Source organism: Bos indicus, chromosome 13, assembly GCF_029378745.1.
Source record: "Bos indicus isolate NIAB-ARS_2022 breed Sahiwal x Tharparkar chromosome 13, NIAB-ARS_B.indTharparkar_mat_pri_1.0, whole genome shotgun sequence".
Classification (NCBI taxonomy): Eukaryota; Metazoa; Chordata; class Mammalia; order Artiodactyla; family Bovidae; genus Bos; species Bos indicus.
In genome coordinates this window covers 81982344-81998025 of record NC_091772.1, presented here as the reverse complement: position 1 = coordinate 81998025, position 15682 = coordinate 81982344, and the positions used below count along the sequence as shown (strand labels likewise).

The window sequence follows — 15682 nt, the reverse complement described above, 5'->3', positions numbered from 1 at the left end:
AAAAGACACTTGCTCCTTAGGAGAAAAGTTATGACCAACCTAGACAGCATATTAAAAAGCAGAGACATTCCTTTGCCAACAAAGGTTCATCTAGTCAAAGCTATGGTTTATCCAGCAGTCAGGTATGGATGTGAGAATTGAACCATAAATAAGGCTGAGTGCCGAAGAATTGATGCTTTTGAACTGTGGTGTTGGAGAAGACTCTTGAGAGTCCCTTGGACTGAAAGGAGATTCAACCAGTCCATCCTAAAGGAAATCAGTCCTGAATATTCACTGGAAGGACTAAAGCTGAAGCTGAAGCTCTAATACTTTGGCCACCTGATGCAAAGAACTGACTCATTTGAAAAGACCCTGATGCTGGGAAAGATCCTCCTGAAGGCAGGAGAAGGGGACGACAGAGGATGAGATGGTTGGGTGGCAACACCGACTTGATGGACATGAGTTTGAGCAAGCTCTGGGAGTTGGAGGTGGACAGGGAGGCCTGGCGTGCTGCAGTCCATGGGGTTGCAAAGAGTCGGACACGACTGAGCGACTGAACTGAACTGAAACTTCACAGTGCTGTTTTTGTGTAGAGATTCACAAATAAAATGTAAAAAGTTCTTCAAAGTCTAACAACATCGAGAAGTGTATGCTCAGTCATGTCTGACTCTTTGCAATCCCATAGACTGTAGCCCACCAGGCTCCTCTGTCCATGGGATTCTTCTGGCACGAATACTGGAGTGCGTTGCAATTTTCTCCTCCAGGAGATCTTCCTAATCCAGGTATCAAACCAGCATCTCCTGCATTGGTGGGCAGATTCTTCACCACTGAACCACCTGAGAAGACCGAACACCAAGGAGAACCACTTACACACAATTGCAGGAGAACCACATTCCTTCTCAGGAATCTTCCTTGCATCCCTTCATCCACCAAAATATCTGTCTGTTTACTCTTCACTTACTCATTCATTCATTCATTTATTTTTAAAATTTGCTTGGTATCAAGTAGTGTTCTATTAACTAGGGATAAGATATGGAAACTCTGTGCATTGTTAGTGAGAATGAAAAATGATGCAGCTGCTATAAAAATAAATATGAAGGTTCTTCAAAAAATTAAAACAGAAGTACCATGTGGTCCAACAGTCCCACGTTGGGGACGTACATTCAAGGAGATGAAAACAGTGCCCTGAGGTGGGCATTTACACTCCTGTTTTACTGCAGTGTTATTTACAACAGTTGAGATACAGAAACAACCTGTCCACTGGTGGACGAATAAAGAAACCGCGGTACACGCCTACAGTGGGGTATTATTCAGCCTTAAAAATATTACTTTCTTCCCCTTGTACTTCTTCTTAAATGCTATCTGCTGTTCATGGCAAGCAATACTAGTTTCTATTGATGGTAGTAAGAAAAGGTTCTGTTACAGTGAATTTATTTAAACAAAGAAGTGATCTGATTTCAAGCAAAATATTAAGTAAAAGGGAGTAAAGCTGATACTATTACCAAGTACAAGCTCGCGCTTCTAGTCTCGTGACAGGCCAGCGACTTGGAGACAGGTGTTGAGGCAAGGAGAGAGCTGGCTGACCGAGAAGCTGGCAGACTAACGTCTCAAGACAGCCATCTTATCGGGGTCTGGATGCCAGGTTCTTTTGTAGCTCTGAGGTGGGAGAGGTAGGGAGCAGAGTTAAAAGGCCATTCATCTTGCAAACACCTCCTAGAACGGCAAGCCTCAGGCAGAGGATGTGCTAATTTCTTTCTTCCTGCCATCCACAAGTGGACAGGGTTCTGAACAAAGGCATTTGAGTTTGATGGTCAGACAGAGGCGCAGAGTTCTGTGAGACAGGCCATTATGTATGATTTTAATAACAAAAGCAACGAAAAGCAAGTCAAAGTCCAACATGGACTCAGAAGCGGCTTGTCCCTGCAACAATACTACGACAGTTCAGTCGCTCAGTCGCATCCGACTCTTCGCGACCCTACAGGCTGCAGCACACCAGGCCTCCCTGTCCATCACCAGCTCCTGGAGTTTACTCAAACTCATGTCCATTGAGTCGGTGCTGCCATCCAACATCACAACAAACAGTTATGAATAAATGAAAAAGGACTAAAAATTAGGAAAAACACCATTAATCTATGACTCCTAACCTAACACCACTGTTATGAACTGACTTGCATTTAATTTTTCACGAATTTGAGAGTCCAGGTGATAACCAAGCATCCTAAAGGTCGACAGTCAGCCGGAAGAACTCTCCTTTGCTTGGCAGGAGCATGACAATGGATGTCAACAGAACCTTGGCAAAGATCTGGTGCCCACTTCCCATCCCAAAGGTCATGCACCTGAGCAGGACCATTTGTTTCCTTTTCTCCTGTTTTGTCCATTTCACAACCGCACATCCTAAGTGAAGAAGACAACAAAACATTTCAAACGCCATGACCAGATCTGAAATACAAGTGAGAATTATGATTTAAAAGGCAAAAGAACAGTTTCCAAGAGACAGTCAATATGAGACCCAGTTACAAATGTCCATTACTAACAGAGGGTCTTGGTACTGAGCAGGACAGTAACAGAAGTCACATTTTGTGACTAAAACGGCACATAGAGTCTAAATGCTTTTACCTACCCTGTAACAGAATCTTCATGCTAAGGCAACAGTGACCAAGGCAGACAATGGAATTACTTCTGTTTATTTCTGGACTGCCACCTGTCTGATGACTCTTTTCAGTTAATCTGTGACCTCTCAATCTCTAAACTTCCTTTTCCTTTTCTGGGTGTATTTACGCTTTCTGACTCCAGAGATTTCTCTCTCGAAATGGAGCTAAAATCTAATCCATTTTGGCCAAAATGGAGCCAAAGAAGACCAGAAACATGTGTACAGCTTACTGAAAATGTCAATATGAGGACCTTTTAAATGCTTGATTTTCTTTAGAAATTGGCTGTTTACTTTCAAAGCCCAGGTTAGCTTCAGGCTTAATTTGATAGTCAATCCTTGGACTCATTCAGAACTCATGGAAGATCATGGTTCCTTGAAAATTCCTCTGGTAAGAGAAATGAACCCTGAATCGGAGCTTTCCTGACACATAAAGTACGTTCACGAACACAGAGGATGGGAAGGTTGAGTGCGGGTAAGACTTGGCAAAAATGATTCTCTTTAGAATCTGGAGGGATTTAAAATCAGACCAAAGGCAAACGCTGTACCTCACGGCAACTTTCATTTTCTTCTTTTATTTATCTTTATTTCCGGCTGCTCTAGGTCCCTGCTGCTGCTCGAGGGCGCTCAGTTGCAGAGCGCTGGCATCTCGTTGCCGGGCACGGTCTCGAGGGCTCGTGGGCTCAGGAGTTGAGGTGCAGGGGCTTAGCTGCCCTGCAGCAGGTGTCATCTTCCCGGACCAGGGATGGAACCCATGTCCCCTGCATTGGCAGGTGGACTCCTTACCACTGGACCACCTGGGGAATTCCTAACCTTCATACAGATTGACTTACTTGCTCAAAATTCATCCACCCACTCTTTGCCCCCACGACTTCTTCCTGAATGGTTTGGATTTGGTCATGCAACTTGCTTTAGCTCATAGAATGTGAGCTGATATGTGCAAGTAAACACTTTAAAAGTATGCGTAAGTCATTTCTTCTCTCCTTGAGTTCATTTCCCTCCTTACTCCTGGATGTACAGACAGATGGACTGCAACTGAATCAAATTAATCCAGCTATGCTCAACACACCCACAGACCCACCACACAACCCAGACCCCTCAAACAATAAGGGCAGAAGACAAGGATGAATTGCTATAAGCTGCTAAGATTTTGGAATTGTTGCCAAAGCAAAAGTTGGCTAATATGCTCTCTGTTTGATTTCCTTCTGGCCAAGAATTCTCATAGAGTTTTTCTCTCAAACCCCACTGTATTCCTATATTACTTCTAGCACAAAAGGGACGAGATTTCCTAGTCAAATACATACTAAGCCACTAGAACACTGGTTAGCAATTTTAATTTAGTGGTTGAATCACTTGGTTTTTAAAGTTTTTTTTCAAAGGAAATCTTACAGTGTCACCATCATATAAAAGTAGAACTAGTCTAATTAAATGAGGAAATGAATCTCACCCTACTCACCAGTTATAAATCCACTTCTCAAGGAGGTCCGCTTACTTCAATCAACTGCAGAACGCTGAATGGCTACAGCGTAATACTGAATTCTCACAATGGCATAACACCCTTGGTACTGTCATTAAACTCATTATATGAGGATGAGTAGTGAGAGAGAGAGAGCGGTAACTTAATGATGATTTCTCAGGCAGATGGAAGGATAGAGCAACATTCAAATCTAGACCTTCTGGCTTCTACAAATGTATGCTTTTTTCTAGCAGTACACTCCACCATGTGTGTTCCTTAAAACACATTAAAAGTAAATGAATAAATAAGTTACTGGCTGGATAAATGAGCAAATGAGTAAAACTATAGATGCAAACAGTTCTGGAAACATTTAAAGATATTTCTGCAAGTTATAAACCGTATCTTGAAAGAAAGAAAAAAAAAGAAATGTAAATCTTAATTCCTATGTAAAAATAAAGTACTTGTCAACTCAAAAGAAGACAGTCTGAGCTAAACTCATCTTTCGTATTCAGACTTTAAAATGCTGAAGAAAACTCGGCTTTTCCAAAACCACTGGCTTTTACGTGTGTGCATGTGGCACCACGGTCTGTATTCCAAACTACAGCTCTAGTGAAAGCCGGCTTGGAACAAGCACAGGAACCTAAATATGAGGCCCCACGGATCCAGCACAAACAGTAAAAGACAGAAATCTCGAGACCACAGTCCAGTGAACCTCGACACGTGTACACAGCTGGGGGACGCCACTCAGACTGACACACACAGCTCTCAGTTAACACCGTCGCTTCCCGGATCAGTGCCGACCCCGGATAAAACCACCACTCTCACCTCCATCACCACTGGGTGGTTCTTCCTTCTAGAAAACTTATTAACATGTAAACCGAACTATATCACACGTGTTTTTCTATGTTTGGATTCTTACATCTGGTGTCACGTCTACGAGATGCATCCACGCTGGGCAATACTTTGGCATTATGTGAACACCTGTTTCCCAATTACCTTTGAGAGACTTGTCTTAGCACCCACTGAAGACTCTCATCTGCATCAAAATGCTGTTCTCTTTAGGCCAACTGGTTTGTCAACCTAAGCCCATATATTTGTGATTGTCAGAGTCAAGATAAATATTGACACAGGATGCCTGAACTGTTCCCACAAGGAAAGCCAGGTCAACAGTATTACTAGAAGCACTGATTATTTTTTTATTTTAAAAACGTGGACTATGGCATTTAATAAGGGGAGCGTGTTCAACTATCGAGAACTTACTGCATGTGTAGTTGACAGAAGCACCCACCATACACCCTTTGAACATTTGGACATCCTCCTCCTCCATCTCTGGCTTCCCAAGTGGCGTGGGTGGTGAAGAGCCCGCTTGCCAATGCAGGAGATGCAAGAGACTTGGGTTCGATCCCGGGGTTGGGAAGATTCCCTGGAGGAGGACATGGCAACATGCTCCGGTATTCTTGCCTGAGAAACCCCACAGACAGCGGAGCCTGGTGGGCTACAGTCCTGGGCCACACAGAGCAGGACATGACTGACAGGTACACGTCCTTGGTGTTTGGTTTGGATCCGTCAGCACGTGAGCTGGTGTGCACGCCTGGGGCGCTTACTCAAGAAGGGAACCAAGCCATTTGGGCTTGAAGCCACCCTCCGTCTCTTTGCAGGCATTGCCGCACGACAGTCAGCTGGCTGTTATCACAGAAGCAGGTTCTACCTGTAGTCGCTGAGGATCTGAAGAAAACCACTCGCAGGTGAATACGGTGGCCTGTTTAGGTGACACTTCCAGAGCCTGTTGAGAAGGGATCCTTTGAGTCTTAGCCTTTCGGGGGCACATGCAGACCATCTGAGGAGGGTCCTTCAATCCCCCATGCCCCGCAGTGAAGCGTCCTTCCTTCAGCAGACTCCAGGCAGATGCTGAAGGCAGCCCAGCCTGCCTTTCCTGCACCAACGCAGAAAATGACAGAAGGCTACCTTGGTGGTGTGCTTTCTGGCTCTAGCGTGTGATTCCTTTGGACGGCGCTGCCTGAAAATCAGTCTGAACCAACTTTGATTCCCTTTCCTCAAGATACAGTCCAACCACGTGTACTCCTCCCACATACTCTGTGCTGCTCTAAGAGAAATGGATTTCTTCCCAGTAGCTGGAAGAAATGAAAAGCTGCACACTGAAGTCTCCACCCAGCTTCTGCTTATCTGGTGGACAGTTCTTTGGAACATTCAGAATATTCCTCCAAATATTGCCCTGAAGACACCGCCTGCTGTGATGCTTGCTGCGTGCGTGCATGCTAAGTCACTTGAGTCGTCTCCAACTCTTTGTGACCCCACAGACCCACCAGGCTCCTCTGTCCATGGGATTCTCCAGGCAAGAATACTGGAGTGAGTTGCCATGCCTTCCTTCAGGGGATCTTCCCGACCCAGGGATCGAACCCGCGTCTTTCACGTTTCCTGCACCAGCAGGCGGGTCTTCACCACTAGCACCTGGGAAGCCCAGTGTGGTGCTGGAGGGCCTTATGTGAAGAGACACCACTCTGCTGAAACACAGGCAGTCACACTTTACTCTCCCTTTTCCGGGAAGTCCAACTGAACTCCCTCTCGCTTCTGTGGTCTTTTCAGCCCCACCAAACAAGAGCACCTGGGTTTATTCTTCCTTTGCTTGGAAACACTCTTCCTCTCGAGGAGGAAGTCTCAATCTGCCCCATCATCAGTGACTCAAACATCGTCTCATCCAGGCGACGCTGTTTAGAACTGCAACAGGGGGACTTCCTGGCGGTCCGGTGGTGAAGACTGCGCGCCTCCAATGCAGGGGGCGCAGCCTGGATCTCCGGTCAGGAAACTAAGATCCCACACACTGACAGGCCAGTAAAATAGAGTAAAATAAAAACAAAACTGCGACACCCTCAGTCCACATGCCTATCTCTTTGCCGGCGTGCATTCTTGCTTAGCGCTGATCAGTCACGCCAACACCCTACATACCTTACTTACACATTTTCTTTATGTTACGTAGAAGCAGAAGCAGGGTGTCGCCTGCTCTGTTCTCTGCTCTCTCCAGCACCAAGCTCAGTGCCTCACACGTGTAAGCCCTCAACAAGAGCATGGTAAATGAAAGCCCCCCTCCCCACCCATCTTCATCATAAAGGAAAGGAGACTGTGAATTTGAGCAAACTCCAGGAGACAGCGGAGGACAGAGGAGCCTGGCGTCCATGGGGTGGCAAACAGTCACACACAACTTAGTGGCTGAACAAGAACAAAATTCACTTATTTGGCTGCACCAGGTCTTTAGCTGGGGCATGTGGGACCTCGTCCCCCGACCGGGGACCAAAGCCGGACCCCCTGTGTTGGGAGCACAGTCTCAGCCGCTGGGCCACCGGGGAAGGGAAGGGAAGGCCCCCACGCAGGCAGACCTTTAATTATATGCCAGATTTGGGGTTCTAAGCACTTCATATCGATTATGTTATTTACTTTTTCACATTTCTGACTGTGAAATCCCTGTTTACACAGAACAGGACTATCAGAGGTGAATTTGTTCACTCAGCTTGCAAACAGCAGAGCTGGGATTCAACCATGGATAATCTGGCATGACACTTCAGTAAACCACCAAATGCCACCAAATGACTCTCCAGAAAGGAATCAGCGAGGCCATCGTTCCTGAGGGAGGCACTGTCATCCTAAAGTGGGTTGACAAGGGTGAGCGAGGGTTTATGAGGCAAAGAAAGGAGAGAGGGATTTCCAGACCAAAGCTTCCCCACACAATCTCGAAACTGCAGTTTGGCAGGATAGGAGTACGGGGAAAAGTGGTGGTGAGGAGTGAGGCAGTGACAGGAAGACAAAGTGCGAAGCGAGAGCAGCTGGGCTGGGGCTAAAAGGCTAGAAGTGAGCAGCTGGCAGGAGTCACTGGGCCTCGTGAAGTCGCAGAGTGCAGACGAGGAGGTTTTACGCAGGTAACTGGGGGGTCGCATCTGCAGGCTGCAGACAGTGGTTCTCCGTCCAGGGGAGAGCTGAAGATCTTGCACTCGCCTCATCCTCCCCAGGGAAAAGATTTCACAAAGTCCGGGGCTATTTTTGGTTGCCAAAACTGGGGGGTGCTCCTGGCATCTAGGGGGTAGAAGTCAGGAGACGCTGCTAAGAACAGGCCAGCTCCACACCAAAAATGTTAACAGCGCAGAGGGTGGAAAAACCGCGTTAGAGGAAAAGTGGAGAATGGACACGGCTGATGCATCACGCAGCCTGAGTGTGCTGTTCACACAGGACTAATGAGGATGGCGTCCTCTGGGGTTGAGCAGCGCGCCGCTGGCTGGGCCACACGTGGCCTCAACCGTGGGGAACGGTGGGAACACGACCGGGGGTGGAAACAAGGCCCAGAGAGGTCAGCAGACAGCCAGGCAGTGAGCAGATAGGACTTAGCTCAGCTTAGGGTGGGGCGGGGGATGAAAAATAGGGGGCGCTAAAGACCTGCTTAATTCCTCCGCAGTTCTCCTTTGCTAACTCTCTGAGCATCAAAACCCAGCACTGTGACTCCCTCAAAGGAAAGAGCGATATTCAGCACACTCCTAAATCTCTGATAAATCTTTAAGTATGCCATCCAGTTAGGAATTCCGAAAAAAAAAAGAACTGGCAAATTAATTTGGCTGTTTAAAGCCATATTCCAGATGTCTTATTCGTCATAAATGATAGTATTCATTGAAATAAATGTTTAACAGCCAGCAATTAACAAAGTGGCCATACTTTAAAAGTTTAACTTGCTGCTGATATAGGTTTGCATTAACAACTTGGAAAACAATTACAAATTACACAATTCAATTTTCCAAATGGGTTATTTTGTAACTAGACAGAGAAACTGCTGAAATTTCTTCTGGTGCTTCAAGGGAAAATTAATACAATCGGATTTTTTAAAAGTACACTCCCTTGAGGAGCTGGTATATTCCTGTCAGAATTATGCAATTAGTCAACGTTGTGTGGGAATATTAAATACGTTGCTGGTATGCTGCAAAGTCAAGAGCCATTTAGGAAAACAAGGATTTGATTTCCAACTTTTCCCCTTCTTTTGCTGATGGTAATTTACAGATGATGATTTATTTATGTTTACAGAGTGAAATGGAGACTGCTACCTAAAAGGCAATTTTTCTGCCTTGCTTTTGTAAGCTGTATCCTAATTATTTTTCCCCTTGTGGCACTGAATGAATTCAGTGAGCAATTCACTTTGTATATGCAAATTGCAAAGCTCTGCAGAAGCTTCAAATTATTTCATTCTAAAAAAATAAATAAATAAAGCCATTATCCTACGGAAAATGAACAGGCATAAATCCCTTTAACTTCTGTAGGTTGCCTTTGAAATTAAGTCATGTAAAAGCAATACATTTCTGGATCTATAATGTCTTCTCAAGTACAGGATTAATAAAACAATCCATTACATGATTATTATTGTTATTACATTATTATCAGTTGAACTTTTCAGAGCACTCTAAAAAGCTCTAATAAATATTCCCATTAAAATTTTCCTAAGGACTTCTTATAATGTGTTTCAAACATTTAAAGTGTTTCATATTGTCTTTCCTAAAAAAAAAAAAAGTACCAATGGTTTTAAAGCAGTGCCAGTATGCAAGGACAGATAAAGAAGGAGACACATTCCCAGTTCTAATCAAAAGTTGTCAGCATAAAACATTTCTATCCACTAATCTCCCCTCAGGACCTGGAACACAGCAGTTTAAGCAAACATTTTACAAAAGATTCCTTAAGAAAGAACCATCCTAGACAGTTAAATCCCAGCCCCAAGAGATGGTTTCATTCTTTCCAAATATATACACATGCCCTTGGTCACTTAAAATAAATTGGACTAGAGCCTGTCTGAGGTATAAATTTGGACTGTCTGCCCTGAAGAGTGGAGCTTTATTTGTACATGTGAAATAACTGAAATAATCTGTCCACATCATCTTTCTTAAAAATAAAAAGCCACACACACACCAAAGAGTACTTACACTGAAAAGTCTGCATCTGAAATTTACAGACAGGATGGAGTCTGGGGTGAAGGACACTTTCCTAAACTGGTCGTGGGTGTGGGATTTTGGATAATCTATCTGGAGACAATTTGGCAGTAGTTACAAAAATGTTACCAGCACAGGATATCTATCAGCTGACCATCCTGCGTCTAAGAGATTTCCTCTCAAGAAGATTTGCATGAGCATACAAAGATACATGCACAAGTTTTTCACCATAGTAGAATTTAAATTTATAAAATATTAGAAAATTTTTTGCCCATCAATTTGGGTATTTTTCAACAGGTTGTGGTGTATCAATATTAAAGAGTACTCTGGTTCTGTTAAATTAATGAGGTGTAGCCACTAATTATGGACTTGGAGTGGTAGTCAAAGCATGACAGAAAGGGCATAACTAACGTGGCCATGTGTAGTGTCTCATAAATACAAATATTCTGAATATGAAACAAGTCACTACTAAAAGTTATGTAAGGACTGACTACAGGCTCATCAAAATGTCCTGGAGAAATCTGTAATATGGTCTCCTTAAACACAATATGCATAATATGCAATGAATTACTGAATTTTTGCGTTAAAAATGTGATCTATATATGTGTGAGAATTTGTTTCTATTTGTATACAGAGAAAAAAAGAGTCTGAAAAGTACACATGAATCCATTAGTATTTTTTCCGAAGAAGAGGGCAATGGCGCCCTACTCCAGTGTTCTTGCCTGGAGAATCCCAGGGACGGGGGAGCCTGGTGGGCTGCCGTCTCTGGGGTCCCACAGAGTCGGACACGACTGAAGCGACTTAGCAGCAGCAGCAGCAGCATTTTTTCCGAAGGACAGGGACTAGGGTCCACAATAGTATTTTTTTGTTTTTCATTTTACTCCATGCATTTCAGAACTGTTTACATTTGGTGCAACAAACATGTACGATATTTACAATTTTAAAAAATAATGTGATAAGAAAAAGAAAAAAGAAATCTGCAAAAAGTTGTAAAATGAGGTAGATGGAGCATCACCCCTTTGGTCAACAATATCCTGTACTTTCTCCCACACCCAAAAACCATTTGACTCACTTTTTACTGACTAAAGAAAATCCATCGTTCTCTGACATCACCGACAGAGAGCTTCTGTGTGTACCTGGATTATAGTCAAGCGTTTCCACATAAACACAAATGCAAAATCATATAGATAAGTCCTCAGAATTCAAGTTTTTAAGAAATTCATGTAAGAAATACATATGAATGGGGGGAGCAAAGGCATTTACATTCAGTGGACTTTGTCCCTGCTCGTTTTTGTCTTGTTCCTTTTCCTTGTGTGCATAAGCACATTTCTTAAGGACAAGACTAAGTCAAGCAAACTAACGGATCAGTGCCAGACTACACAGATGACACTCTGATAAGCCCTCAAAACTTGAGGCTTTTTCCCAAAATGCAAGGACCACTAATCAATTCAAATGATTACTCAAATAATTGTGGGACAGGAAAAAAAAAATTAAACCAGATGACCGTTTTACTGATTACAGGCCAGAGAGGGCAAGTCTACACAGGATTTAATACAGAAGGGCTTGAATTTAATCCAGATTAAGTGGAATAATCACATATGAACCTAAGTAGACACGTACAGGACACAGAGGCTGAATACTACCAAATGACGATGAAAGAAGGTTTTAAAATTCAAATAAATGGAATGACCATGTTCATGAATGCAAAGATCTGATACAGAAAAGATGTCAAGTTCTCCCACAATTTGATTTATAGGCTTAATGTAATTATTCAGAATTCTAACATGGGTTTTCTATAAGCACAGACAAATTTAAAATTTTATGGAGAAGCACTAACATGACTAAAACGACCTTTAAAAACAGAGTAACTGCAAGCATTCATTTCTACCCAATATTATTAGTATATATTTACAGTAATCAAAGAATGTGATACCGAGCTCAATGAAAAAGAACAGAAAACCCAGAAATAGACCTGTGCTAATACTCAAAACGGTTCTTGGTTAAATGTGCAAAAGCAGTTCGGTGGGAAAAGAACAGGTTGTTGTTTTTTTTTTTTACAACAAAGGGTATTGGAATAATTGGACAACCATAGGTAAAAAGGAAAGAAACTCAAGCTACGTCTCACATCTCATACAAAAATTAAACTCAAGATGAACCATGAACTTAAATTTATAACTTAAATTATATACTATAAATTATAAATAATTTATACTATATTATATAGTATAATTATATAGTATAATATACTATATTATATATTCCAAATAATATATACTATTATAAGTAATTTATACTATAAATTATATTTTAGTATATAAATTATACTAAATATATACTAATTATAACTTAAAATTATAAAATTTTAGAAAAAGAAAATGTTCAGGATCCAAGGCTGGGCAAACAATTCTTAGACTTGACACAAAAAGCATAATTCATATAAGTAAAAATTCAAACAGTGGACCACATGAGATTTAAAACCTTTGGTCTGCAAAAGATCCTGTTAAGAGGATGAAAAGATAAGCTATGGAAAGGGAGAAAATATTTGCAACCACATATCTGACAAAGGACTGCAATCTATACTATATTAAAAAATACTCAAAACTCACTCGTAAAAAAGGTTACTAAAAATTGGTAAAAATACATAAAGAGATATTCATAGAAAAAGATACACAGCAATTAAAGTGCAGGAAAATACATTCGATATCATTAGACATGAGGGAATGCAAATTAAAACTGCATGAGATGTGACTGTCGAATGACTAAATTCAGTGACACCACCAAAAGCTGATGAAGATGCAGGAACACGGGGCCGGCCGCTCTCTGCTGGTGGGAATGTGAAATCCACAGCTGCTCTGTAAGGAGGTGTGCGCAATGTCTTGTAGAAGTAAACGCACAGCCACCATATCCATAATAATAACAAACTAGAAACAACCAAGATGCTGTTCAGTGGGGAAAGTAATCACCTGTAGTAATGCATACTGTGGAACACTGGTTAGGGACAGACAGGAGGGGACTATTAGGACACATACCACGGCAACCTGGAGAATCTCACGGGGATTACACTGTTCCCAGGAGCACTATTTACAACGGCCGAGACATGGAGCCACCCAAGCACCCTTCTTAACTGGATGAGAGGATGTGGTTTACACACAGTGGAGTGTTACTCAGCCATGAGAAAGAGTGAAAGATTGTCATTTGCAGCAATGTGGATGAACCCCTGAGAGCTCAGCTGGTAAAGAATCCACCTGCAAGGTGGGAGACCTAGGTTTGATCCCTGGGATGGGAAGATTCCCTGGAGAAGAGAAAGGCTACCCACTCCAGTATTCTGGCCTAGAGAATTTCATGGACTGTATAGTCCATGGGGTTGCAAAGAGTCAGACACGACCGAGCGACTTTCACTCACTAGAGAATATCACGTTTAATGAATTGTCAGAGAAAGACAAATACTGTATGATATCACTTATATGTGGAATCTAAGAAATAATACAAATGAATGTTTATGCAAAATAGGAACAGACTCACAGATATAGAAAACAAACTTGTGGTTACCAAAGGGGAGAAGCCAGCAGGGAGGGGCAGGTCAGGGGTCTGCAATTAACAGGTACAAACTGTCGGCACTACATATGAAATAGATGAGCAAGAAGAGCACAGCAGTGACCTATGATAGAGGAGAACCTGCAGAAACGCTGAATCGCTTTTTGGATTCCACCTATAGGTAATATCATCTGGTATCTGTCTGCCTCTGTCTGTCTGACTTCACGCAGTACGACAGTCTCTAGGTCCATCCAGGTCACTGCAAGAGCGTCATTTCGTTCTCTTTTACGGCTGAGTGATATTTCATTGAGTATCTACACCGCATCTTCATTATCCATGCACCTGTCAGTGGACATCTGGGTTGCCTCCATGTCCTGGCTCTTGCATTAATGAACAGTGCTGCCATGAGCACTGGGGTGCATGTGTCCTTTCAAAGTACAGTTTTCCCTGGATATAAGCCCAGGAGGGAGACTGCTGGACCAAATGGGCCCTCTCTTTTTAGTTTTTCAACAAGCAGCCATACGGTTCCCCACAGTGGCTGTGCCAGTTTACATTCCCACCAACCATGCAAGAAGGTTCCCTCCTCTCCATACCCCTCCAGCATCTACTGTTTCTAGATCTTTTGATGATGGCCATTCTGACTTGTATGAGGTGCTAACTCATTGCTGATTTTATTTGCATTCTCTGATAATTAGCGACGTTGATCATCTTTTCATACACTTATCGGCCCTCTGTATGTCTTCTTTGGAGAAATGTCTATCTAGATCTTCTGCCCATTTTTTGATGGGGTTGTCTATACTTTTTGATAGTGAGCTGCATGAGCTACTTGTGTATTTAAAAATTGGAGATTAATCTCCGGTCGAGCACTTTGTTTACAAATATTTCTTCCCATTCTGTGGGCTGTCTTTTCATTTTGTTTATGGTTGTCTTTGCTGTGCAAAAGCTTTTATGTTTAATTAGGTCCCATTTGTTGACTTTTGTTTTTATTTTCATTATTCTAGGAGGTGGATCAAAAAAGATCTTGCTGGGATTTACGTCAGAGAGTGTTCTGCCTTTGTTTTCCTCTAAGAGTTTTATTAAAAACAGAGGCAGAGTGACAGATGTAGAAACAGATATAGTTACCAAGGGGGAGAAGAGGGTATAAGCTGAGAGACCAGAACTGACATACACGCCACTACATTTACACATAAGCAGATGACCAGCGAGAACCTGCAGAACCGACATACACGCCACTACATTTACACATAAGCAGATGACCAGCGAGAACCTGCAGAACTGACATACACGCCACTACATTTACACATAAGCAGATGACCAGCGAGAACCTGCAGAACCGACATACACGCCACTACATTTACACATAAGCAGATGACCAGCGAGAACCTGCTGCACAGCACGCGGAGCTCCACTCAACACTCTGTAATGGTCTATATGGGAACACAATCTGAAAAAGAGTGGATGTATGCACACGCATAAGTGATCCACTTTGCTGGTAGACAGAGAGCCTGGCAGGCTATAGAGTCCATGGGGTCACAAGAGCTGGACATGACTTAGTGCCTAACCATGACCATCACATCTGAAACCAGCACAACACTCTAACTTGATACACTCCAATAACGACTGCTGCTGTTCACTCGCTAGGGGGTGTCCCACTCTCTGTGACCCCCATGCTGCAGCGGTCTGGGGAGGCCTTACAAATAGCTGTGAAAAGAAGAGAAGCGAAAAGCAAAGGAGAAAAGGAAAGATATAAGCATCTGAATGCAGAGTTCCAAAGAATAGCAAGGAGAGGTAAGAAAGTCTTCTTCAGCGATCAATGCAAAGAAATAGAGGAAAACAACAGAATGGGAAAGACAAGGGACCTCTTCAAGAAAATTAGAGATACCAAAGGAACATTTCATGCAAAGATGGGCTGGATAAAGGACAGAAATGGTATGGACCTAACAGAAGCAGAAGATATTAAGAAGAGATGGCAAGAATACACAGAAGAACTGAACAAAAAAGATCTTCATGACCCAGATAATCACAGTGGTGTGATCACTGACCTAGAGCCAGACATCCTGGAATGTGAAGTCAAGTGGGCCGTAGAAAGCATCACTA

The 15682-nt window shown here is 42.8% G+C and overlaps 1 protein-coding gene across 2 annotated transcripts in view; it reads right to left on the bottom strand.

The window, feature by feature from the left end:
• The window catches only part of DOK5 (docking protein 5), a 151328-nt gene that overhangs the window by 61309 nt on the left and 74337 nt on the right, over positions 1-15682 (bottom strand). The gene's annotated exons all lie outside the window — the stretch shown is intronic.